This window comes from Opisthocomus hoazin, chromosome 10, assembly GCF_030867145.1.
Source record: "Opisthocomus hoazin isolate bOpiHoa1 chromosome 10, bOpiHoa1.hap1, whole genome shotgun sequence".
Lineage (NCBI taxonomy): Eukaryota > Metazoa > Chordata > Aves > Opisthocomiformes > Opisthocomidae > Opisthocomus > Opisthocomus hoazin.
Genome location: NC_134423.1, coordinates 9802004 through 9829637, shown reverse-complemented (window position 1 = coordinate 9829637; position 27634 = coordinate 9802004). Strand labels below are relative to the sequence as shown.

Here is a 27634-nt window from a genome sequence, read left to right as displayed (position 1 = left end):
TACAGTTAATGAATCAAAACTCACCAATTCTTTCCCAGCATGCTCAAAGAGAGAAGATGGTACTTTCAAACCACATGAACAACCAGCAAACAAAAAACGCAACAAATATGGCTTTATATCTTGCCCTCCGCATGCTGAGGTTTCTAAATCTGACACCTGTTTACTACTTCCAGTTGTCCTCAGTTAGTGAAATCTAGTTTTTAAAATGTTTTTAGTAACATTCAACTGTATCTGCATCATTTCTGGCCTACCTGATAAATAACCTTGACTGCAAATAGCTTTATTCAAAATTTCTCCTTTATTCAGTGGAAAACCAAAAACAACTTACACATCACAAAAGGAAGCTGGCATCCTATTCTCTTCCCATTTTCTGCCTCACAGAAATTATATTGTTTCTCTCACCAACCCACTATTTCTTATAAACATCTGGAACTTTACCAGAACTGTCTAGAAAAAGGCTTGACATCCAGGTCCATTTTTGGGATGTTAGTTTGCAACCACAATATATGAGTGCATCTGCAATGCAGAAAAACCCAATAAAACGTAAAGTTTGCTGTCCAACCATCTAAAACCATTTAAGCTAGTTACATGCTATATGGGCCTCCTCCGTACAATGCAGTTTGCAAAACTGCCTCCTGCTTTCTGGCTGCGTGTCTCTCCTCAGTCCAACACGTAACATGCTCAGAGTCAGGAGAATCCTACAGGAAAACTGATACAGTTTAAAAACTAAGCAAAATCCACCTGTCTAAGTCAGGTAGTTTCCTTAGCTCTGGAATACACCACCAGTGCAACTGTAGAAAGATAATAGTTAAAATATTACAAAGAGCACAGACCAAACACCAGTGTTTCTTTCATTTCCACATTTATGTATTATAAAATGCATGAAATTAAATTGTGACCACTCAGGCTTTCTGAAGAGATTACTTTTCCCCCATTCCACGTTTCTTATGACTAGATAAAATTGAACTGCTTAATTAGCATGTAACACTTTATGCAATAATTATACAGAAATCCACACTGACCACGCATTTCCCCATTAACACATTCCACTTTAGAAGTTTCAGTACCATTTCAAACACTTCTGACATCAAATGGAATAACATTTTTTTCATCTTGTGTGTCTGGTGGCATAACACAAACATGTCGGCCACCTATAACTACTTCAACTCTGACACCTTATTCCTCAAGGATTTGCATAGCCCCCACAAATGAAGGATTACCATTTAGGCTATACTGATTTGCGTCACACTTGCTTTATTATACCAACACCTATGCACCTAGCAGTGTCTCAGGAGAACATATGAATAAACTGAAATTAAATTACACTATGAGATGAAAAGTAACTGTTTACTTGGTGTAGCTATAAAAATATCAGTCCTCCTTATTTGCAAAAATTAATTTCTCAATGCTGGACTTCTGGGCTATGCTGTAAGGATATATTTAGCTGCTGCACTACAGCTGTCATCTCAGATTACACTACTATTTAAGTCTAAAAAGCAATGCACGTGTTCATGAGAACTTTTAAGAGTGAACATGCAAGTCCTAATGGAAAGTTCGTGTGGACCAGGTTAAGTGATAGAGATACAAAATTTAGGCATTACATGGGAGAACTTGGACATCTTGTTCGTCACACTTTTTAGCTCTCAAAGGTACCTGTATTAATTCCTCAGTTTAAGATGCGAAGAGATTAACTGGTCTCCCTCCTAGTAGAGAAAAGTCTTTTCAAACCAGGTTGACATAGCAATAGGGACGCCATACTCTCAACAACTCCCAAACACGGCTTAGCCTTGTGATTTCCAAGCCCTTTACCCTTCAAATGGAACCAATCCACACAAACCACAAAAGGAAGAGGATCAGAATCAATTTCTCCTTTTGTGTGCCCAAGCTAAGAAGTCTTTCACAGCCTAACACAGCTGCTCAAGACTTTGAGATTGGTTCAGCTGCCTCCCTTCTCTGGATGTGGAGAGGCATAACAGTGCCCTTTCCAAAGCAAACACAGAGCCTTTAAAAGGACCAGTAATGAACATGTAACCTGAAGGCCAAGGGTAGAAACCAACAGGCTGAAGGGGAAAAACCACAAAGAGTTTGGCAGCAATTCCTCATTCTGTACAGTGCTTTTGAAAAGACTGGCTACAGCATCCACATTTGGTGATAAGAAGCCCAAGAACACTAGCTCAACCATGAGGCTGAACAACTAGCAAATAACAAGTTGTGGCTGTCAAAACAATTGCCTTGTGCAAGCCAATCCACCACAGAGATATAACTATTGCTGCCTTACCACCAGAGCCCCTGTCCAGTTCTCTAGTATCACAAAAATCACCAATTTGCTGACCCATGCCCAGAGCTCAGATTCTTGGTTGAACCAACTTCATTTTGATGCAATGGGAAGAAATATGGCCCCTCACTTGTAGCTAAATGAACATCACCAGTATTAAGCTAATCCTAGCTATGTTTAGTTCCCAACAGAAAAAACGACCGAAAACACACACAACACCTTGCATTACTACCAACTCTAAGTAACAACAGGAAAAGTACTGAGCATAGAAAACAGCTTACAAGATTTGAAAATGGGTAAGAAAAAAAAGACTTAAAGTACAAAAAAATTACACTCGTCATAGTAAGGAAACTTGACACTTGTGAAGTTGCTCCCTCAGAAACCTCCCTGGAGCAAGCAGGCAAAAAGCCAAATCAGGCCATTCATGCTGCAAAAAAGAAAATGCTGACAGCATGCAGGTGGTGAACAAGCAAAGCGTGCTACACATGGAAGCAACAGTGGACGCTGAAGACAACAGCCAGGATTACAATAGTTGCAGTGGTTTGTAAAGCAAAAGGTTGCATAGGCATCTGTAGCATTAACAGCATGAAATCACCAAAATCAAATCCAAGACACCTCGGCATCTCTTCTTCCAGTTAACTCCATTCACCTTAAACTAAATTCTTGTTCATATTTGATCTGAGTACGGACTTCAACAGTTAAGGAATTTGACACTAAAGCAACAATAGCAACGAAAACGCAGGGATTTTTTTCTCTGCACAAAAGGAGACCTGGCTGAACTTCCTGTTAAAATAAACAGAAGCATATAATAATGACATCAAGCCTCAGATGCAGCCTGACAGCGACAAATCAACTAGTTTCCACACACCTTCCTTTTAACCACCCTCTCTGGAGAGAGAGATAGTCTGAATAAGATCCCCAAACCGTTTGGAGAGAGTGGAAGTGAACAACTGAAAATTAAGGGGGCAGCCTCTCACTGAATGTAAACAGAATAAATGTAAACCCTATTAAGTTTTCTGTCTGGTGAAGACTGGATTAGACAGATCCCTCAATATTTCTAATAACACAAAGGCTGCAGATGCTTATTTCTTCCTACTTTTCCACGTTCAGCTCAGCCACTAACATCCATGCATCAGTGCTGGACATTCAGTCCAACAGACCTTTACATGTAGTCTTAGCTTCATACAGCACCACATGAATGATCTTGACAGTAGCAGTCTAACATCAAAGCTCAAGTTTTAGAAACACTGGGAGAAGTGCTACAGTCCATGAAATTTGATTACACATTTTTTACACAATCAACGCAAAACTCACTTGTCAGAAATGGTTTTCCACAGCACTAACATATCTTTGCTTTTTTTCCATTTACTTCCCTGACCACCTCTAACAAGTAGATCACCCTGCTGTTGCCACTTACATGGGCTTTTAATCATATGACCAACTTGAATAAAAGCTGAAGACCACAGCAGCAGATCTGAAGAAGTTCACAGAAAAATCACCTAAATGCCCAAGAGATTATCCTAGCCTGTACTCCCATTTCCTATGGAATCCAACAACAATTTTCATTTGAGTTAACGCACTCTGATCTCTTGGTGGAAGTCTAAGGAATCTTCATCCTATCCCACGGCTGGCAGTGTGTGCTAATAGCCACGCAATAAAATCACATACGGTGTACGGCACATGGAATGAAGAAAGATATGTGGCCACAGGGAAGTCACAGTGCTAGATAACCCAGAGAGCTTGAACTGCAATGGGCAGACCAAGGGATTAGCAGGACTGGACAGAAGATACAGTAGGCCTTTCATCTGCTTCCCATAAAGCCCCTATCTGTTTGGGCAATGACCACGCAGTCACAAGTTTTCAGAAGCTAAAAGCAACAACTTACTCCCCTCTGCAGAAAAATCAATTTAAAAGCAGTAGCAGCAACGTGAGTTTAAGCAAACCAAGCACTTCAAAGCTTCTTAGTTGTCACAAGCTCAAGACATATAAGAAACAACAGATGAGGAAGATACACTGCTGGATATGTGTTCATCTGCTGCTTATCAACATTTTTCTTCAAAGACTTATACCTCCTGGATTTTTAATCTATACAGGCTACTATGTGGTACATCTTTAACACATTACTGCCGTACAGTTTGTAATCAGTTTCCTGAACAGGCTAAGGACTGACATTGCCACTACAACTCAAGAAATTTACAGAAGGTCAACAGAATTGACATACCTCTGGAGTACCGGTAATATTCCCTGTGGATTACGGTACAGTTGACAGTAGCTTCAGTACCAGTCTAGAGCAGTATGCCAGGTCTTCCACATTTTGGCACTCCCAACAGTCAGAAGATACTATGCATCTAAATGCAGAAGATGAAGAAATTAGTTACTGAAAGCAACAGGCTGTCTATGCAACAGAATTTATAGTTATCAAGGTCTTCACTGTGTTCTGTACTGGAGGACATTTTCCAGAGAAACTTTGTTTACAGCAGCGATCTTATGCTTCTCTCCAAGCTGTAATGCAACAAGCTTTGTGACTTACTACTCCCCAGATTTTTCAGTCCCATACACGAAGAAAGTCACAATGTCATCTTAGAATCATCTTTTTGCCTTTCCCTAGTAATTCAATACTTTTTTTATTCTTCTTATCACTTAGACTAGCTCTCCTCCGTTCCCAAACAGAAGCAGGAGGGAGGAATTATGTTTCAGCTATCCTGGCAAGAGGTAACGATAACAGAATCACAGAAGAAAGATAAACAGGACACCAATGTACATCCCAGTCATGCAAGCAGCTTCTGGAACTAGCCCCTCTTAAGTCCACACACGCTATTCAAATTCAGTCTAGTATTCTATAATCCTGTTCAAAATGAGAGATATCCAATTATTTAGTCAAAGAAAAATAATTAGAATGAAAACCTCATCACATAATAGCTGCACACAATTACTTAATAGTAAGCTTTCTTTGTTCTGCATAATTGCTTGTTAGGTTGTATACTGGATTTTTGAGGTGGTGGCATCTTCAAATGCTTGACTGCAAAATAAAATTAAGATTCACAAGCACACAAAAGCAATCTGTTCCTCAATTTACACTGAGCTTTCTTTCAAGAACTTTACAAAAGCATATACTAGTTTGTTTACCCAGGAAAGGAATGCATTTTTTGATGACCAACAATGTCTGTGGCTGCAATGCAGACTCTATTCTAGGTTTAAAGTTTTCTAAAAGAGGTAGATCTTTCTAAAAGATCTTGTAAGGATCTGATAACAGCTGTTTATGAAGTTCACACCCACTAAAGGAACAGTTGCAGAAATATGGAAAAAATCCTAAGCTACAGAGCCAATTTCCAGAGCTTATGCCCTATTCATTTGGCTGTCTCACATGCAAAGCAACAAGTCATTGATCTTGTAAAAGGTTAAGGAGCAGCCTAGCTCTTAGCCAGCAATAGAATCTGCAGTTGAGAAAAGGGGTGTAATAGCTTCTGCTACAGAGCTCTTTTACACATGGAAAAGTTTGTTCTATATGGCTAAAAGGGAATATGTGTAAGGCACTCCTATTTCTTGAAAATCACAGAATCACAGAATGTTAGGGGTTGGAAGAGACCTCTGTGGGTCATCTAGTCCAACCCCCCTGCTGAAGCAGGGTCACCTACAGCAGGCTGCACAGGACCGTGTCTAGGTGGGTCTTGAATACCTCCAGAGAGGGAGACTCCACAACCGCTCCGAGAAGCCTGTTCCAGTGCTCTGTAACCCTCAGAGTGAAGAAGTTCGTCCTCCTGGGTATTAAACTCCATTAATAGCTTCATCTTACATAATTTCACACAGAGTCTTATTTATACAATGTTGAACACTTCAAGTCAAGAAAGCACAACTTTAACTCTGTTTGCTTCTCTTATCTAAATATGATCTTTCTTTAAATGACCCTTGATGAAAGGGCCCTACGTATCAGATGCATGTGAATAATTCCTTTCAACCATTTCAAATATAACAGCCAATGACCTTCTGAGTACCGGAAACTGTTGTAGGCTTCCTCCTGTCAGCTGTGTTCTAGTTCCTGTCCACCTCAGATTCCAGGAAAAGAACTGTGTTGTTATGGGAGTATATGCAGTGATGATATAAAAACAAATTTTTAATTGTGCACTGTATATAACAATTTGGTACTATAGTTCCAGCATAGTTTGTGGCTCGGTGGCTTATGCACTTAATTAAATAGAAGAATAATTTCCCATACAATTTTATGATTCTTGAAGGGGTAGACGAATTTAAAATGCAATTAATGTTGCACTTAAAAAATAAATTAATTTTTTGCATCTCAAAAATTAAGTTTAATATAGAAGTTATCCACCCTGGAAGCATCAGGCTATCATACCATTGGATTGTATTACTTCATTGCCACTAAAATGTTTAAGCTTTCTTTCTGTCTCCCCTTAGCCATTAAACCCATCTTGTTTATTTATTTAACTTCATCAAAGCAGCTGTTTTAAGCTCAGTATTTCTTTACAAATTTTCAAAACTTAACTTCTCATCAATTTATTTATGAAGATAACAGCTTCTGGCACATACTGAAAATAACCTGCCAGAACTGCTTATCTATTTATTTGAAGTATGGAAAGCATATACAAGGAAAAAATATTTAGTAGAATGAAGTATTTAAACTGAAGTTCTTTCACAACTTAAGTGAAACAAACACACTCTTTCCTACCTCTCAGAAAACAGGTTTTCTCCGTAAGCCAGATATCAGTCACAAACATTTCTAGGAGAACATATAAATCTAAACCACTTGAACTGCTAAGCCACTTAAAGCTGAAATCAACGAATGATTTAATGAATCATTAGCAAGCCCATCAACAGTTTAAACACTAGTTACATGCCCAGAAAGCTAGTAAAATAAGCAGGCTGGACCTGCCAAAGAAAGTGTTGGAAGCCCACCACATCATGGGGGGGGGGGAAAGCAAGGGGAAAGGAACGGAGAAAGTCATCAGCACAAGAAAACCCACACCACCACCGCCAAAAAAAGCCCACCACACCAAACCAAGCAACAAACGTTCTTTGCTGTGGCTGCCTTGGGAAGTAAGGGCCCTCTAGGACTGAATTCAAAAGCTGCTCTGGAGCAAATGTTAGAATTATTTTGGTGAGGAGAAAGCAGGGAGACTGGGATACAAGCAGAATTCTAAGGTTATATTGGAAGTCCATATGTGTAAGTATATATGCAAGTCTTTGAACAGTTCTAGAACAGGAACAAAAAACAATTAAAATTACATTTCCAATTTCCAAACTGCCCTCACCGTTGTGATACTGAAGTAAAAGCTCTATATTCTAAAGAGGAAACTCTTGATTTTGAGCAGTAAGACTAGCAAACGTGGTTTCCTGTGGACGTTTTGCCTTTCTCCTAATACTTCTCACCCCCAATAATTCAAATTCTTTCAGACCCTGCATCCCTGTGATATCTTCCTCCTCCACCACCAAAAGACTTTGCAAGTGCTTCACATAAGCTGAAGCTCCGCATAGCACAAATAGCCAGTTACAAATAATTTCAAACAATACACAAGAGCAAAAAGAAAATTTGTGATATGTACAATACTCGACAGAGGGCATGTGTCAAGCGAAAGGAAAAAGTGAAATTCAAATTAAATGCAAGATAAAGCAGCTGAAAACACCTAACAAAATTAAGAAAACATCAGAAAATTCTCTAGATATTGCCATAATAAGCCACATGTCCTGATTGCCAAGTTTCACATGAATCAAATATCAACTTGAAAGCCATATAAACTGGATTGTTTTTCTTCCAGAACACCGCACAGAGAAATCTAAGCAAAAAAAAGCATAGAGGTAGACAACTCTGGAAGAACAGAATAACAACAACAGGATAAGAACTATGTTAAAATTTGGACAGATGCAAAAGAAGTGTCAGGCCCTCCTACTTAAAAAGTATATCAAGAATGAAGAGGTTCATAGAACACGAACCAGTGTGCACAGTTTAGTTAACATGCATACCATTTAATAACCAATTTAACTGTGATTTTTTTTCAATTAAAAATCCCCTATGCATTAGCTTTAACTTCAGGACAAATATTTCAAGGCCTATTTCAAAGGGTCTTTCCCCACTCCCAGAAAAGGTAAAGGAACACCCATTTAGCTTTACAACAGTCTGCACAATTTCCTACGAGCTTTACAATTCCTCAAATATGAGTCGACATGACTTTATAAAACTCATAGTATTGAAGTTCTCTTTACTATTATGCTGTAGAAACTGGCTCTGCATCTCAGAGTGCAATTTACTACAGTAACATTGAGCAGTTCTTGTAAAGTTTCAATATGCCTCACAAAAAGAACCTTTAAAATCATCTTTGAACTATGGACCCCTTTTAACACTCTTCATTAGGATAGTCAGCACAAAAATATTAAACCAAAAGGTGCACATTTTGTAGTCCTAACATCCAGACAACTACTGTACTTAAAACAAACTATGCTTGTCACAGTATACAAATAGATAACCTGAGGTTGTATTAAGTTTTTTTAAATACTTGAATGACAAAATATTGACAAACTTCCTAGAATTCAAAATGAACAGAAGTCAAGGACAGTTTGGCACCACTGTGCGATTAGTGATGAAGCACAAGCCCTACCTATAACCAAGTGTTTCAGTTACAACTTTAACTTCGGTGATGATCAGTGTCTACAAGCCAAAAAGCTAGGTAACTTAGGAAGCTCTGCCTGAACGGCAACTTCATTGTTGGACTGGTTCAGGCTGAACATTGCCTCCTCTGTAGGAGAGGCCATTTTATAACTCTTTTCTCCTCCCTAAAAGCAGTTTTGTTTTCCTCATAAAAGCCCACACTACACCATAAAGTTAGCATGTAATTAAGATTTGTTACAGCCTATGTAAATAAATTAAAACTTGGGGTTTGTAAGAGTTAATTGACGAACCTGTACAGTGAGAGAAGGAAAGAGTAAACAGAGCAAGTAAAAGACACCATTTTCATTCTTCTGCAGTATTTTCAGTGTCTTCAAATCTGGAAAATGTCAATGTTTCTCTCTTTTCAGAGCATTTAAAAGCTAAGAACTTTAACCCACGGTTTCAACTTAATTTAAGGCTCAGACTGCCAGAGTTACTTCCTATTTGCACAACGAACGTCAGCATCTGAAGATAATCTAGTGTCCATCTGCAAAGTGAACAGTGGAGCAGTTCAATCAAATAAATCATTCCTGACTTCACAGCCCAGTAGGAAGAAAAGACAGAGGTTTGTGTTAAGACACACAGCACGCAATACAGTAATCCATAAAAAAGGGATAACATGGCAACTATAAAGTTCATTAGCAAACAAGATCCACAGTCAAAACTCACTATTTAACTGTTTCACTATCCAACATGAAACATTTTTAAACATGTGCTTACATTCTCTGGCAGAGAAGAGCCAAACCTTCCCTGCAATCATTAACATATATGTAATATACATAGTAACAGCCTCGAACACCGTGGATAAATATCAGCAGGGTAGTAAGCAGCTGAAGCAGTCTTTGGGGGTGAAAATTCCAGACAAGTCTGAGTATTCATACTTAAAAATCAAGTCAATATTCAAATAACTAAACCTAACTGATACTAAGAATCAACTGTACTGACAAAAGAAAGCCATGTCAAAGGAGACAAGAATGTCAGTACGAGAAAAAAAAGTGAACTTTATTTACACTGGACTGCTCTTGAGCCTGGAAATAGCCTCAAACAAAACACTGAGAAAGCTAAGTTAGTTACTGGAACCATCATATGCCTGCTGACAGCAGACAGCAACTTTATTTCATCTACAAATTTCTCTGTTGTATTGTTTAGAAACACAAATGAGAGGTGGCACAGAGAAAGCCTAAACTAATCCTAAAAACTTGACTCTCCGACACAAATAAATATCTGCAATTGTAACTGAAGACTGCATGCAACTTGTCCACTAGCGTAATGCTAACTAGAAATCAACTTACAGCTCATTGATTTGACATTTCGTATTATTTCCTCACGCATCAATAAAGACATTTTGCATCTTTTGATGATTTAAATGTTTAAGACAGACCAGATCATCCCACACCTCTATATTCAACTCATGCAAATACTGAGCCAGTGCTCTAAATCCTGCTCTGCAACTGGGCTGATTGTATAGCTCAGTAGAAGTATCTCTCTCCTAGAACTATTGTCAATTCTTTAATTTCTGTTCTGGAGGAATAACTAATGACATGTTCTGAAGATACTTTTTGGCACTACAATCTGTACCATCCTAGTGCCTCAAAGGGAAATTGTCAGTACATCTGATCTGTTAATATGACTATGAATTAGTGGAGCTGTGGCATGGGGCACAGTTTAAGACAGACTGAAATGCCCAGATCCCCACATAAAATAATGTATCAACAGGAAGCTTGTAATTTAAAGGATGTTAAAAGCAAAGCCATCTCACTCATGGTTTGCCCTGTATCTGCAACTACGTCCCTATTTTACTAAAATGAAAATGTTTTCTTTGAGTAGCTCAACTACTAGTAAACCCCCCCTGAACAGCCAGAAGTATTGTGAGGAATATCCTCCACTCTCACCATGCTTTCATTCACAGCATTTCATCGGTGCAAAGGCCAACAAGAAACATCATGGCACCAGCTGGTGTTGCTCCTCCTTTGCTCAGCCACACAGAATGAAAGCTAACCACTCAAATAGCTTCCCCCTCCTTACCCCAGCAGCACATACATTCTTTCACATAATTGGTTCACACTGAAACACATTTCTGCACCTGCTTGATCTTAAACTTGCCTTTCACACTGGTCTGCTAATAACAAGTCAGGTGACATATTTAGTGCAACTGCTTAAGGGACTTTAACAGGGTATGCCACACCAAGATATCCCTTTTAGCAATGCAAAATAAACTTTACACCTCCATGTCACAAAGCAAAAATAATTCCAGGCACAGGAAGTACATTTGTCATCTTCCAGGACTGGAATTCATGGCTTCACATTTACTTAAAAAGAAAATGTTAAGTGATTAATTAATTAGGTTTTTTTCCCCTAATGTATTTGACAGCTATCAGGACAAATTACTGCCTTTGCTACCACAGCAGAATCTTCTAGACTGCCAATAGCCCATCTTGAACATCCTCCTTGCAGGTTACTTACTCAGACTGAGAGCAGTAGGTACACCCACTTGAAAATCTGCTGTAAATGTTCAATGCTTCAAAGAATTTCCAGTTTAACCCTGGACTTAGTCTCTTTGCCCCCTCAAAAATGCTTTACAGAAACAGCAGCTGACATTTCCATCATCATCAACAGAAGAGACTCACAGTAACGCTTCTGAGAAACTTTTCTATAACATTCAGCTTGCAAATTCTGCCAGTTAGAATTCAAAACATCAAGAACAGCATTCCAAAAGCACTATATTTGAGTTTGTCACTGTTCTTATCTATAGCCCAGATAAATACTGCTGATCTGTCAGAGATACTGGTGAAATAGTACCTCAGAGCATCAAATCTCATGTTGAATCCTGAGGTCTCAGCACTACAACTGTAAGACTCCAGCAATCCACAGGATGGGAACTTGGAAGAAGGCAACACTGCCAGCACTGTTGTATCATCGTGTGAATTCACTGCACTCTTGCAGAATTCTTACAAGACTGTTTGTTCACAAAATGGGAAACTGTGATCTCTGTATTTTTTAATATATAGAATGTAGAAGTATGTTACAAAATTCCACAATGAACATTCATTCAGAGTTGCCTTCTCCTGTGTATGTAGTGCCCACCACAGATCAGGGAACAGTAAGGACTTGTAGTATTTCTGCACTTAGATATTATCAGCAGGCTGTAAATAGTACTGAAAGAATATTCAGATTCTTCTTTATGACAGCTGGGTTGAATGCGAAAATGCTCCAGTTTGTGCACATCAGTGTCCTTGCAGTGTTGAGTACAAAATACTGCTCAGACACAGCTGTAAAATGATTACCTAGTCAGAGAAGAAAACATTGCCAAGGTACCGAATATCAATAAGCTCGTCACTCAAAGATAATTAGATTAATCTCAGTGAAGTACAGATGGATAACAAAACTGGTCCCATTTACATGCAGTTCAGCTAGTTAATAATATCTTACAGACCTTCCCAGACTGGAATTTATACAAATATTCTGATCTGTTGCTGTTTTCCTCAATAACAAAAAAAACAGCTGATAGTTGTTACTACTTCTAAATCTGATGAATCTAAATTACCCCAAATTAGACCTGTCTCAAGAGATAGTTGATGCTCTGTCAAGATAATTATACCTTACTAGTTAGCCTAGCACTCTACAATCTCCTGCATTAATCCTTGAAATACACAATTTCTGCATGGTATGTGTAAGCAATGGCCCTGCCTGCAACAGAACAGCTATGCAATGAAAAAAAAAAAAAAAGATGAAGTTGAGTGGTTTGCTTCATGGATTTTAGAGACTACTGCTGAGCACTGAAAAAAACCACAACTGTAGTTGTTTTGTAATCTCAACAACCAGAAGTAGAAATATTCCACTCTCCCCTTCATGTCAGACAACAGCCTTCCATCAGTGTAACGGATTCGACTTTCTTGTGGGTCCAAGATTTTCTAGAACAATCAAATGCATGGTCAGCATTGCCAGAACACAATACAATAAAACAAACTGGAGAAGGTTCTGGGCTGTACGTGAACTTTAAAGAAACTTGCAAGCTGTAAGAGATGCTTTAGTTAGATTTCCTGCTATTGTTTCAACCCTTCTTCCATGGTACACAAGAATAACAACAGTGCTGGTAAGTGCATACCAGGAAAACTAGGCAAGACTTCGCATCCCTGGATACATGCACATACACATTTAAGGTGCGCTTGGCAAGCTGTTATCCAGTGAAATCAGGTTTATTAATACGCACTTCAAAGCACAATGGGTACCGGCATTAATGACACTGCCTGTAAAGCACTTGCATATTGTCTTCTTGTCCTCTAATGGATTAGGTGAGTTCAAATAATGTGTCATCGCACTAACACTGGATGACTTGTTTCCTCTATCGATCCAAGGCTTGTACTAAAACTGTATGTGTGTAACTTGATATAAAAATAAGTCATTCTGTTAGCTTTTACATAAAACTGACCATCGAGTGCAGAAAATAATACTTACTTAACTTCTAATTAACAAAACTTAATCAGTACACTGGATGTTTCCAAATAATATCAACAGAACAAAAGTCAATCTATATTTGCATGGTGTGACGTATTGAAGTATTTTGCACAGTATAGTTATCTAAGTTATTGAACACCTATTAGACACTTCAGAAAAAATGCTACTTGAAAGTTAAAATAGGTAGAAAATTCTGCCCAAGAACATGTGTCATCTGAGGTAACAAAAAATTGAAAAAAAACCTGCTAGGAACTTTAATTGTATCAACAAATTTGCAGCCACTCAAATTCTGATGTGCAGTACCACTTGCAAAAGCCTGCAGCAGTATCATTTGATCCTCCCAAGTACATCATACACAATTAACTAACTGCAAGACTATCAGGTCATTTAACCGGTACTTAAATTTCTAACCTTGCCCAAATCAGAAGCCTAAGTTGTAACTGGTACCATAACAACACCATATACAGTAGTGCATTAAGGTAGATCTTAAAATGCTCAGCCAACTTCCCTGACAGTGGTAGTATGAGTTCAGGACACCAAATACTCTTCAGAAGCATCAGCACTTCAGGAGCAGACATTGGGTGAACCTCACAAGCAGATTCAGAGAACGAACTGTTCAGATATAGAGTGCCCCAAGGCAGATTATTTAATAGTGATCTTCCTGTACAGCATAACTTTGAAGACCCAGAAAATGCAAACACAGCAATAAAGCTATTGTCACAAAACCTTTACACTCCCATAAGCAGAATAAAATGCAAGACTTGCTATTGCTTCTATCTGTTCTATTAACAGCAAAGGTCAGTAGGTTTCAAACAAACACTCTTTCGGTTCTAACTCAGTCCTTCTCGCAGCTTCACTTCATACCCTTCTGCAGTTCTGGACATCCAACTGGCATTACCCTGTTCATTTCTCTCAACAGATAATTTCTCAATACAGCACATAATCATACAACTTTTCTAAAATGGCACCACACTTCATATTGATTTGGCTGCGACTTGAATAAAGCCCTTAAACATAGGGTTGTTTGCTTGCTTCATATCCATCTTCCCTTACGCACATCAAGTGAACTCAGTCAAGATAACATCTCAGTCAATGCCTTAATTAACATGTCACCTGATGGTATTTAAAAATTACTTCCATCAAAATCATTAATGTGGAAACTGTGGTGTAACAATGACTGCTGAGTCCTCTCCATTAGCACTCAAAACAATTGCCTGAAGTCCACTCTTGCCACCTTCTCCTCCCATCTGCTGCCCGTATCTCTAGATGCGATGAAAGTGAAAAGCACAGAGATTCTCAGAGCCACATTCAGAGCAGCAGCAGTCTGCCATCTGGATGGTTTTACATAGGGTTACAGAAAAATAATTCTGTTCACTTCAGACAACGTGTTTAGTACCTTCTGACAAGAACATTCATCTCTTACAATGCCCATACAACTCAGCACAGGCCAGCAAGCTAGTGAAAGCAGGCTTACTCACGGTAAAAGATGACATTTGAGAGTTGTTTGTTATTCTCTTACTCAAAGTGGTCAGAATAACAAAACTGATACAACACAATCTTCAAATCTCTTAAAAAGCTAGCTTTTCTGCAGCTGAAAAAAGATTTACCTTTCTGTATGTAAAAGGACACTGTCCTTTCCCATGTTTAGTGGAAAAAGTCAGGAGAAGAGGAAAGAAAGTAATACTAAAGAAATCAAGTGAAACAACACGGATTCAGAAAGTCAAGTTCTTATTTAAATAAGTCCACAAGTTCATACAAGATACAACGATGGCTAGGAAAGAAATAAATCTCCCCCAAATAAATTTGCTCCCACATGGGGTTTTTTCACCTCTTCAAATCCATGCACTCTCCCCTTCAACTCTTACTTGTTTAAGTTTTAGGAGAGATGCAAATAAATATCAGGAAACACATTAAAATAAAACTTTCCATTACTGTTTAATTGCATACTACAACTTAGTTTGGAACAATCTGAATCTTAAAACAAACAAGAAACTGAACCATGTATACTGAAGTCCACTCAGATAACTATTTCCTTCCCAGAGGTCTACAGCAACAAGATAACCAGACTAATAACCCGCACGGAAAACAAAAGATGAATGATGCCAACTGTAGTCAAGCAATGCTGCATAACGTGAGCTCACTTGAAGGCACTGAAGCAAACTTAGCATCCATAATTGCACTCCAGAAGAAACCTTTTTAACCAACCCAAACTAGAAGCTCATAACGCTGGGGGCATTAACAATCTCACCCCTAGCAAGTGGGCCACTTCTACTCGGAGAACTAGATTCCCTGTGGGTGCAGTTCCCTGTCTCAGTCAGCATTGCCACAATCCCACCCTCCTCTTTATGCCGCTGTCCAGTTTTTCCCAATTCTTACCTTAAACGGGCACTCAACCCTGCTCATGGCAAGTAGGTGAAGGGAGCTAAACTATCCAGCTTTGTCCCCCTCCCCACTCCCCTTCTCCACAAGATTAGTTTTCATCTAGGCTGAAATTTCCAGTCTAGCTCTCTGCACAGTCAGGCCAATGCTAAGGCTGACACAAGGGAAACAGGGAGGAAGAGCAAGACAGCACTAACCTTGGTTCAATCTAACCCAATCCAGCTTGGAACTGCACCCTTAGAGAAGTGTTTCTACATCAGTAAACATTAATTATATACACTACAGTCTTCCTTCCACACACAGTGCTGATCAGGATACAAGTTAGACCTGAGGGACTCATGGTAACAGAAAAGGCAAAGGTCTTCTCTCCACAGCAGTCACAGTACCTGTTCCGACACCAGGACAACATGGCCTAGATACAGGATGTCAACAGAAAAGCTGAACGTTTCTTGCTCTAGCTGAGGGAAGAAGAGCATACTAGAATAGATTTTGCAGTTTAAGGGTAAAGGCACCAGAAAGGTCTGCACTGCTGAGCTAGTCTTAAATCTTTTATGAAGACAAAATACCCAAGCACAGGTGCTCCAGAAGCAGCAAGAAATAGTTCAAATAGGTTCTCCATCAGATTCAGTTATTGTTAGAATACATCAACTACAAAGAAGTTCAAAGTTAGGCTATCATTTTTGCTGTTTTCTCTGTATTGGAAAAGGTAAACTCTCATGTGCATGTAATTTTGCACAAGAATGAGCTTTTTCAGACAAAGATTTTTATAAATCTGCCTAATAAACAGGTTTCATTATTACAGCTTTTACAACATAATCAGCATTCAGCTTATATTCCAAGTTAGGAACAGCATTTACGGCAACTTCCATTAAAGGCAGATGGCACAAGGTTACCACCCTTTTTAAACAAATTATCTTGCTTATTTACTCCCAAAATTCACTCATTTCAGCACAAACCATTTACATACTAATGGGATGAGAGGGATAGCATTTAATAATTAAAGTATATAAAAATTTCAGATACTTCATTGCAATGCTGTAGGAGACTACCACACACATAGAATGGAGTGTTTTATTAACATGAAGCTGGGTACAAGAGTCACCTCTACTGTCTATGTTTGTGCCCAAAAATAATACTCCACAGCTAGGGAGACTGCATTTTATTTCTTAGCTGTAGGGCTGTAACCAGAGAAGAGATGACCTTTCTATTTTAGTGGCTAAAGCAGCTATCTAAAATGTAGGGTCGCAAAGCTTCCTCCATCCTGTCCTTAAAACATTTAATACGAAATCTGTTCCCAGCATTGAAACAACTGTAGTGCATGGCACAGTTAAACAGCACAGGCCTTCACAAACACAAGGAAGTAGCCTGTTTTACAACAAAACCAGTAATTTTTGCAGGCTGCATTGCTCTGGAATGATAGCTGGCTTTACTCTTAATAAAGACCATAGATATTGCAGCCTACTTTACTTTGCCACTATTCATTTGGAATAAATAGAGGCTTTGTTTACAAGCTTGAAATACAGAAAGAAGGCCTACGCCACACTTGACAAGCAATCAATCTGGAATGCAACAGCATAAAGGTCTTCAACTACTAGTGACTTCACATTTACAAGGTACCAGTTTCTCAAGGAGCTGTCAAAGCTGAAGAGTTAACACATTAGCCGTTGTCCACCTTAAAGTACTGGATATACCACAAACTTACATACTAGCAGCATATAACAGATACTTTTAGTCTACCCAACTGTCAGATTATACTGTCTTGCAGCCCAGAAAGCTAACTGTGTCCTGGGCAGCATAAAAAGAAGCACAGCCAGGAGGTCAAGAGAGGCAATTCTCACACAGAATCATAGGTTGGAAAAGACCTCTAAGATCATCGAGTCCAACCATCCACCCAACACCATCATGCCTGCTAAACCACATCCACAAGTGCCACATCTACACATTTTTTAAACCCCTCCAGAGATGGGGACTCCACCACCTCCCTGGGCAACCTGGTCCAATGTCTGACCACTCCTTCAGTAAAGAAATTGTTCCCAATATTCAATCTAAACCTCCCCTGACACAACTTGAGGCCATTGCCTCTCATTCTATCACTAGTTACTTGGAAGCAGAGACCAATACCTGCCTCACTACAACCTCCTTTCAGGTAGCTGTAGAGAGTGATAAGGTCTCCCCTCAGCCTCCTCATCTCCAGACTAAACAGCCCCAGTTCCTTCAGTCACTCCTAAGACTAGTTTTCTAGACCCCTCACCAGCCTCGCTGCCCTTCTCTGGACACACTCCAGCAACTCAGTGTCCTTCTTGTAGTGAGAGGCCCAAAACTGAACACAGTATTCGAGGTGCAGTCTCACCAGTGCCGAGTACGTGGGCACGATCACCTCCCTACTCCTGCTGGCCACACTATTCCTGATACAAGCCAGGATGCCATTGGCCTTCTTGGCCACCTGGGCACACTACTCACTCACTGTTCTACTCTCATGAGACTCCAGATGGAGTACTGCATTCAGCTCTGGGGTCCCCAGTACAAGACCTGTTAGAGTGGGTACAGAGAAGGGCCACAAAAATGGTAAATGGGCTGGAACAGCTCTCGTATGAAGAAAGGCTGAAAGGGTTGTTCAGCCTGGAGAAGACAAGGCTCTGGGGAGATGTTAGTGCAGCCTTTCTTTACTTAAAGTGGGCTTATAAGAAAGACAGAGAGAGACTTTTTACCTGTAGTGACAGGACAAAGGGCTACCATTTTAAACCAAAAGTGGGCAAGTTTAGATTGTACTTAAGAAAATTTCTTTATGATGAGGGTGGTGAGACACTGGAACAATTTGCCCAGAGAAGTTATTGATGCCCTGTCTTTGAAAGTTAGAGAGGGCTTGAGGCAATTTGATCTACTGAAAGATGTCTCTGCCCACAGCAGGAGGGTGGACTACATGATCTTTAGAAGTCCCTTCCAACACAAACTATTCTATGATTTTGTAATTGTTACTAATAAGCATGTTGAGATCAGCACCTTCCAGTGCACTGCAAAGAATTGGAGAAGCGTGAATATCTGAAAGGTTGCATCGTCTCCTATTTTTTTTATGTTATTCCGATTACACCATAAGATTGAAAGGTTTTAGTCTTATTTCCTCTGATCATTTCAAAATTCTGACTAATGCTTCCTTACGCAATTTATTGTTCTGCAAAAAGCATAACTGAAAAATATCATAATTCAAACCTGAATCAAGCACACTTTCCTCAAGTACAAAATGCATCTCACTACAGTACTTGAAGAGACAAGAAGTGATCTGTTCCATTAATGCCAGCTCTACGTACTAGGCAGTTGCAAGAGAGATTCTTATACAGTCAGGAGAACCAAGTGCTTCAATTTTTACAGAAGTGTCACATTTGAACATATTTCAAAGAGGAGATAATGACTTTTGATCTTATCTTCTTTTCCTCACACAAGATATATGGGTTCAGGGTTTCTTTACGAAGCCATTTTACACTGACGTTTATTATTCTCCTTTCTTTAAAGGAAAATGTCAGTAGAAATAAGCTGAAAGTAGAGCCGAGATCATGAACAGAGATGGGAGAAGAGCAACAAGCTGACCAACACAGCAGTTTATTTCCTTAATTAGTATTTGCACTCAGCACTGCAAAAAGCCATCCCATCATGCTGAGCTAATACCACATGCACCACCACCACCTCTCCAATTCCCGTTTTGAATTACAGCTTATCTTAAGCTTAGCTCTACAATTTCAAAAACTACTTAGAAGGTGGGAAAACGTAGCCAGTGGAATTGTAGCTGTATGAAGTAGGAAGAGCTGCTCTGCTGTTCAACATGTAGAAGCTAACCTATGCTGTAATTTCATGGCTCAAAACATAGACCGCTGTAAAATCCCCAGGCTCCCCACTCACTGTCTTTTACCTTTAAGACACTTGCTCTTCAACCAAGAAGCACGCCTGGATCCTTGTGCATAGCCACCACAGGGTAAACACTCTCCTCTTCATCTACATAATACCTTTAAAAAAATCCATAACCCTTTCTTGGAAAGATGAAGAGCTAAGATCTCGTGGGGGAGAGCAAAGAATTGGCCTGCAAGAAAGGTGAAAAGACAACAAATTAGTATCATTCAGCAAGTAACAGAGTTGGGAAGTGGCAAGCTAAAACAACAGTCCTGACAATGGGAAACATCTATGTAAACATGGGAAATTTAAATGCCTGACAATCTTTCTGTTGAGGGCTATATGGGTGATTCAAATTTCTGTAATACTTTTTGAAAACAAAGGCTGCTGTTCAACCAAAAAAAATTCCATGTTTAATATTTCAGGCATCTAAGTTTAAGTCCAAAAGTCACCTTTGTAAATCTAAAAAAGTTCATAAACACATGACAAATTTATATCAAAGTCATCCCACTTGTCTGCATTTTGCCCACGTTCTAAGCGTTTAAACTTGACGTGACAGCTCAGGTGAGAGACACTGGACCTCCTCTTCCACCAGAGACACATGCATCAAAAACCTGGACTAACCACTAAGACTGCTATCTGGCTGGCACTGCTTGATACTGGGACCTGGCCCATCAATAGCTCTGACCAGAAACATCAAGCATTTCTAAAGAGATCACTCTGCTGATTCTGTAGCTTTATCAGGGGTATAAGTTGGTCTGACATCTGCAACCTTAATCCCCGCTCATCATCTCAGCGTCACCTTGCCCTAAGAAGTCCCTTCCTTATCAGTGCTTTAGGTCTCTCATTTAACAGCCCCATTCATCTCGCACTGCAGGTCACTTTCTCACCTTGTTCCATTCTCCTCTCAGACAGGGAAGTCTGAGCAACCTCTTTTCACACTGCACTCCTACCACAGATGCCTTCTGCACTGTGGTTCATACCTCACCCACAGTAGGTAGGAATCAAAGTGCACGCAAGGAGAAAAATGTAAAACTCCACTTCTGACGTAACTTTTGCCAAGAGCAGCTTCTTCCTTCTCATTACACAACACCACAGACTTTTGATGCCTTACATTTCTGTCTTTAGGACATTAAAAAAAAAAAACCAAACACAAAGTTCGCCTGCTACATAGCTCTGAAGTATACAGTGTTTCCACCTTCATTCACACACTCAAGAAACATTTCTGTGAAGATAATTCCATAGCTGCCAAACTTGAGTTACAATATTACTCTGACCATCCTCACATCATCCAGGCAGCCTGGTAGTGCTCGGAGAATAAACAAGAGGAGCAAATAGATCTAGTTTGTCAAAATAAGCTAGCTCTTTCACAGGGATTTCTACAATTACAGCCTACAACTTCAGTATAACAGCAGTCAGAGGATCCAGCAATCGGTTATTAGAGAGAGACCAGCTGTGTGCACACACGCATGTGTAAGGGAAATACCTCTTCTGACCTGAAGGATCAGGAAAATAGGGGACATGGACCTTTCAAGCCACTTCAACTACTTAAGGTTTTCCTGTTATACTTTCAACTATGCAGCGAAAATGGTTCAATCTTCAAATCAATGGCTGATGCACAAAGAATATTAAGTTCTTCAAACTGCAATGACTGTATTGCAGATGCATTACACGACTCTGGACATCAGCACCAGAACTGGCACAAGTTATTCTGGAAGAGAACAGCTAACAAAAAACCCAGTCTTCTTGGTTTCAGTCACTTGAAACTGAGCCAATATCGAGTTAACTGTAGCCTGCATTAGCAGGATTTTAGCAGCATGTTGCCTAGCAGGTTACAAAGTAATCCCCACAGAGATATTCAAGTCTAAAGTTATTAGGTGTTGTAGGGTTTCTGGGCAGGTCTGTTCAGGTCCTAACCAGCAAGATTCTACAATTTGTCTCAGATCCACACTCACCAAATGTTTGGAAGTTTTTAATTAAGCAGCACACATTCTCCAGGATGCATTCCTTAAAAATCAACTAGTTGTAAATTCTTTAGTTTTTTTCCCCCTCAGTTTTCAAAGGAGTGATACTGGTCAAGCAGCTGCCCTACAAGAGGCATTAGCAATTCATGAAGACTATGTATAGTTGGAGTCAAATCCAAGAAACAGTGACATGAAAGACTCAGGGCTCCTGCTACTTGTATTTTCTCCACTAAGAACCCTTTTACTACAAACTATGTTTCACAAACCATACATGTACAGTAAAACCTGCAGAGATGCTGGCTGCCTCGCTACCCTAAAAACAACTTTGCTTAGGAAAGCCACCAGGACATCATACATTATGCTTGATAGGCACTTCCAGTACATACCCCCAGTTTTTCCCATTCAAACTGAGCTGAAGCCAAAGACCAGACTTAATAAAAACTCATTTGCTTGAAACCTAACATATACTCATTAGCAAGACCTGAAACATGAAAATTCTAGCTCTTGTCACACTAGCACCTTTTCACATGCTGAAGTCCTTTTGAAGCTGACCGCATCAGCTTAGGGGGACCCTTCAGCTGGAAGGGACCTACATGGATCACCTAATCCAACTGCCTGACCAACTCAGGGCAAACCAAAAGTTAAAGCATGTTATCACAGGCTTTGTCCAAATGCCTCAAACACCAAAAGGCTCGGGGCATCGGCCACCGCTCTACGAAGCCTGCTCCAGTGTTTGACCACCCTCTCGGTAAAGAAATGCTCCCTAATGTTAAGTCTGGCTCTCCCCTGGTGCAGCTTCAAACCATTCCCACACATCCCATCACTGGATCCCAGGGAGAAGAGCTCAACACCTCCCTCTGCACGTCCCCTCCTCAGGAAGCTGCAGAGAGCAACAAGGTCGCCCCTCAGCCTGCTCTTCTCCAAATGAGATAAGCCCAAAGTCCTTAACTATTTCTCATAGGACATGTCTTCCAGCCCTTTCACCAGCTTTGTCGTCCTCCTCTGGATGCATTCAAGGACCTTCACAACCCTCTTAGATTGTGGGGCCCAGAACTGTACACGGTACTCAAGGTGATGCCACACCAACACTGAACATAGCAGGATAAATCACCTCTTAACCGGCTGGTTATGCTGTGTTTTGTATACCCCAGGATGCAGTTTGCCCTCTTGGCTGCCAGGACACACTGCTGGCTCCCACTGAGCCTGCTACCAAGCAGCACTCCCAGGTCCCTTTCTGCAGGGCTGCTCTCCAGCAGCAACACCTGAGGCTGGGCACAAGTATCAATGGGGAATGGAGCAGCCAGTGTTGAATGAGTACTGAAGACAGTGGAAAGGAAGACGTGAAACAAGGAACACATCTGAAAGACTGGTTCATCGCTAACCAGCAGTCTTAGCTCCAGTGTTTTTTTAATTAAATAACAAACCTCAGAAAAATCCAAAAGCTTTTAAGCTATAAAATGCCCAGTCTCTAAGCGATAATTACAATATGATGAACAAATGGGCAGGGAGGAACACAAATGAGAGACATGCTGTGAGGAAACAATCACCACTCATAACCTACATTTGTCAATCTTTGAGAGGCTGAACCAGACACATTTGGTTTTAGTTTGTCCAACAGGAGCAAAACGATGGAAGACGATTGACATGAGCCTGTTTGCAGCTCATGTTTTTCATACTAATTCTACCTTCTCCCAGTTTTGTTGTCTTGAATTGGGAAATGACATAAAACTAATACTAATGTCAAATCAATTTAACTAGCCCTTCAATTAATTCAGAAGCCAAGCTTAACTTTATTTTCCCTTCCAGACTAAAACACAGTGATGTACAAAATAATGATATACCACTAATTCTTCTCTATCATGCACCTAACAGAAACAGCATTTTATGCTGTGTCACAGGAGTCAGGTGTTTTTCACTCAATCCACCAGAAATCATTGAATTAGGAATCACATTGTCCCAGTAGCATTACTTTCAAGATCAATTATCAATCATATGATCACATATTAAGTGGTCAACTGCTCCCTCCTAACACATCAACACTTACCACACTACAGAGTCCGAGATATAAACATTATGACTTGAAGGTGAGGTGTAAACTGAATGTCAGTACCAACATACATTTAGCCAAAGACACATTTTAGTAAGACAACTTATCAGCTAGTCAGCCACACAACATATGTAATTAAATTGTTGAGAACAGCTACCACTATTACTATTCAATTATCCCATTTGATAAGGGCATATTTTTACTAATGCTTCATACAACAGATTTGTTTTTCAAAGAGGTTTACATATGTCATCTTAAAGAAAGAACACACACCAAACACTAAGTTATTTTACCATTTATTTCAAGTGCTTAGCTTCCATAACAGCTGTAGTACAAGAACTGTAGTCCCATAAGAGACAGCCATACAAACAAAGAAAAAGTGTTGTCCTTTCAAGCTATCATATACACAAGATCTATTTTCTTCAGATTTCAGGCACAGTAGCATTTCATCATTAACAGCTTTTTAACTCATGATTCAGCATAGCCCAAATCAATGCATGAATCACAGAAAATAACACACGACAGTGAATACTGAAAGGGCACTGTTTCAATAAATGTTCTGGTATCTCTAATTCTACTAAGAATTTTTTTGCTCCCGGGGGGAAAAAAAAAAAGAAAAGAAGAAACCAAGTATTTGTATCACAGCAACTTTACCTGCTCATTACTTCAAGTACTTATTTTTTGGAATATAACCAAATTTGTTGTAGCATGTTGAGAGCGGGAACTCAAAGTGCACTGTAAGACATGGTTTAAACCAAAACAGAAAGCCATGAATGGGGATTGGCAGCAGGTGAATCCCCTTCCTTCTTGTTGCTATTTATAACTGAAGGCAAGTAAGGTCATTTCCAATTTAACATTCAGTTCTCAAAGCAACTTCTTCTGCAGGGAAAGGAAAAAGAAAGGTGCAAGTATTCCAAACACAGTATTCTAAGGCAGTGATTGGAAAGCTTCACAAGCCAGTAAGACACAGTTTGGCCATTTCTGCAACATGAACAAGTCAAAGTCGATATTTAGTGTTCTGTGTATAACTTTTGTTTTAATGCCAAATGCAGTGAACTCGGAAGTATCTGGCATTGAAATGAAGAGTAAACAAGGAAAACTACTATTAACTTTCCTACAGTTTTTCAACTATAGCAAAGAATACATTTTGCATTGGTTGGACTCATTTGAAAATGTGGGTTGACTGCAAGTCTGCTTTATAAAGCAGACTTCAGTCTTTAGAAGCAAGTTATTTCAAAGGGAATCTTCAGCTTCTAGCTCAACCCAGAAACAGTGTGCAAGATTAAATAGGTAGTTATTTGTTTCCCACAACAAAAACATCAAAGCACGCAGCTGATCAAGACTTCCATCCTACTGTCAGGCAGAATCTGTCCTAACACTGTCACACTAATTTAAACTTAAAATTATGAACATAAGAACGCTTTTTTTTTTTTAATTCCTTGAGCAGAGGAATGAATGTCAGGCACATTGCAAGTCAACTAAGTCTTCTGTTAATACACTGCCCAAATATTTTTCTGCCCCATCTACATCAATAAGCTAGGTCTTGTACTACAGTCCATTTATGCTACTAATTTCTGGAAAAACTGAATGGTGGTCAGCAGTATAGCTAATCATGCCAGCAAGCTGGTTTGTAGACATTTCTACACACAGGAGACTGTAAATCAGTTTGTTGTACTGTTAGAAGGGTCAAGAATTCGTCACAGCAACAATTATCAGCTAAGAGTTCTGCATTCTTTTTGATCACCTGAAGCAGGAAATAGGCTTTGGAACCATATTTATCAGAGTGCTTACTACAGAACACCGATCACAATTCTGTTTTTCAAAGTTGGCATGAAAAATTTCATGTCTTCTGATAAGCATCTATCACAAACTGGTACCAACAGCAAGCCAACATAATGTTCCTTGAAATGAAACAAAAGGGCTTCCAGAGAAAAACATGCATGAAATTATACTAAGTGTTGATGAGATTTGCTTTGAAGCATAGGTCAAAAAGTAGAAGTCAGACTAAGGGACCACAAAGATTTACACTGGTTGAATCCATATCCTCGTCTGGCTTGAACATGCTCAAAGTCTTTCAAAAACTGGATTTGAGAAAAAGATGACAAGTCAGAGCCATTCACTTAACATAAGCATCTCCAGCTTCACTTCCTGTGTGCGCTGCCACACACAATGTGTTACCTCCGCAGCAATGTTAGACTCTTCACTAGTTCACAAACAACTATTGTGTGCCTAAATTCCATTCCTTAATGTGATGATTTGACAGAAGCATTTCTGGAAGATTCAATACATGTGAATCCATGAATAAGATCCCTATCTTTACACAGAATATAGCAAACTGCAAAGAAAATAAAGAAAATGGTATTAATGACAATTATTCAGTATGGATGGTGCACCTCTGTGATGCTAGAACAACTTGGTAAGGAGCACTTCTCACAAAGATTTGGAATGAGGTATTTGTTGCCAAACATGTTCAACACAAAAACAAGGATTGTCTTTAGTGTTAGTACCAGGCAACTGGAATAGATGTTCCCTATTAAGAGTGGCTAAGGAAGAACCAAATAAGAACAGGCGTCTGTCCTGTGATCTGTCAACCCTTCAACTAAAGAACTGTTTCTTACAAAGGTCAAGCGGTCTATCCTCAGTAACTGGACACAGTAGATGATTTTTACGGCTTTCATCTGAAGTACTGAAGTACTGAAACCCAAACACAGAGACACATTCTTCCAAAGTTTTAATGAAGTAGGATTGGCTCTTCCCAAAATAGAAACATAGGATGCTAATTCTAGCAAAGTATAGAACAATGAGTGCTTGCCATGCAAGCAGATACTCATCTTTCAAGGAATGACCCCTTTACAGTCACAGGCTGCACTCCAATATGTAGCTACCAAGTCTTCCAGCAGCAGTTACTACTGAACTGCTGTAAGCAGCAGTTTGGGAGAAAAAATGCCCAAAAACTGAGGGAGGAGGGGAGCAGCAGCAGCATTTAGGATCCAAAATCCAAGAAGCTTACTTCTGAGTTTTGGGATAAATCATAACAGAGGGTAACTGAGAATGGATCCAGTTTTACCTGAAGTATACATAATATTTACAGTGCACCAAAAATAGGCTGCTCACATTCCAGGCGCATGTCAAGGTTAACATGATCTTACTATTTCCTCTATTTTGCACTGGAAGCAGGCAAGAAACTTCAACAGACACTTAACAGTTCATTTTAATTTTAACCAAACTTGCAACATACAAAATCCTAAACAAAGCACAAGTAGAGAGCAAACCAAAGGGAAAAACACTCTTCCCAAGTGCTTCAGCCAAACTGGCATTCATGCTCAGGAAGCTAGAATAAACTGTAGGTTACATGTCACTGCAAGATGGGGTTAGATATCTCACTGCGTACAAAAAAGAGAAATATATCCTCAAGTAAAATGGATCAAACACTTTCAACCTTTCCTGAATTGCTGACTATCTCAAGACAAAATATTATTAGGTATGTAACCTAGCTCAAAAACATGTTCTTTTTTTATTCACAGTAAGAGATGGTACTCACTCATCACAGACAAAAGGTACACTTCCACTATCAAAAATAACTGAATTTCTCACTGTACAGTACCATCAAAAAAATACTATAACGAGTATTTTCAGAAGCTGTTTTCAGATTATCACTGAACAGGAAACAAAACCCCTATAACAATAACATTAGGCATGTCATTTATTGACCACATTTAAAGTAGCATCTATCAACCAGTCCAACAGGCCACCTCTGGACGCTGCCAATTTTTCCTCTTTTTTTTTTTTAAAAAATAAGGCAACAAATCGAATATATTAGTTTTTCTGAAAAAGTGCATACTTTTGCAAATTAAGAAAAGACTTTCAACACTATTAACACTGATGTGCAAAATCTGCTCTCCAGGTTTCTCAAGTATCATCATAATACAGCAATTCAGGTTTGTTATTTCCATCATGCTCAGTGAATATGTGAAAGA

At 39.4% G+C, this 27634-nt stretch overlaps 1 protein-coding gene across 6 annotated transcripts in view; it reads right to left on the bottom strand.

Moving 5' to 3' along the window:
* Positions 1–27634, bottom strand: part of TLN2 (talin 2) — a 207361-nt gene that overhangs the window by 164818 nt on the left and 14909 nt on the right. For 4 of the 6 annotated variants that reach the window (XM_075431464.1, XM_075431462.1, XM_075431463.1 and 1 more), the window contains exons 2-3: positions 19669–19836; positions 4497–4623 (exon numbers count right to left, since the gene is read on the bottom strand). The gene's annotated coding sequence lies outside the window, so the exon portion shown is untranslated. The remainder of the gene's footprint in view (positions 1–4496; positions 4624–19668; positions 19837–27634) is intronic. The other 2 variants (XM_075431467.1, XM_075431466.1) reach the window with 1 other exon arrangement.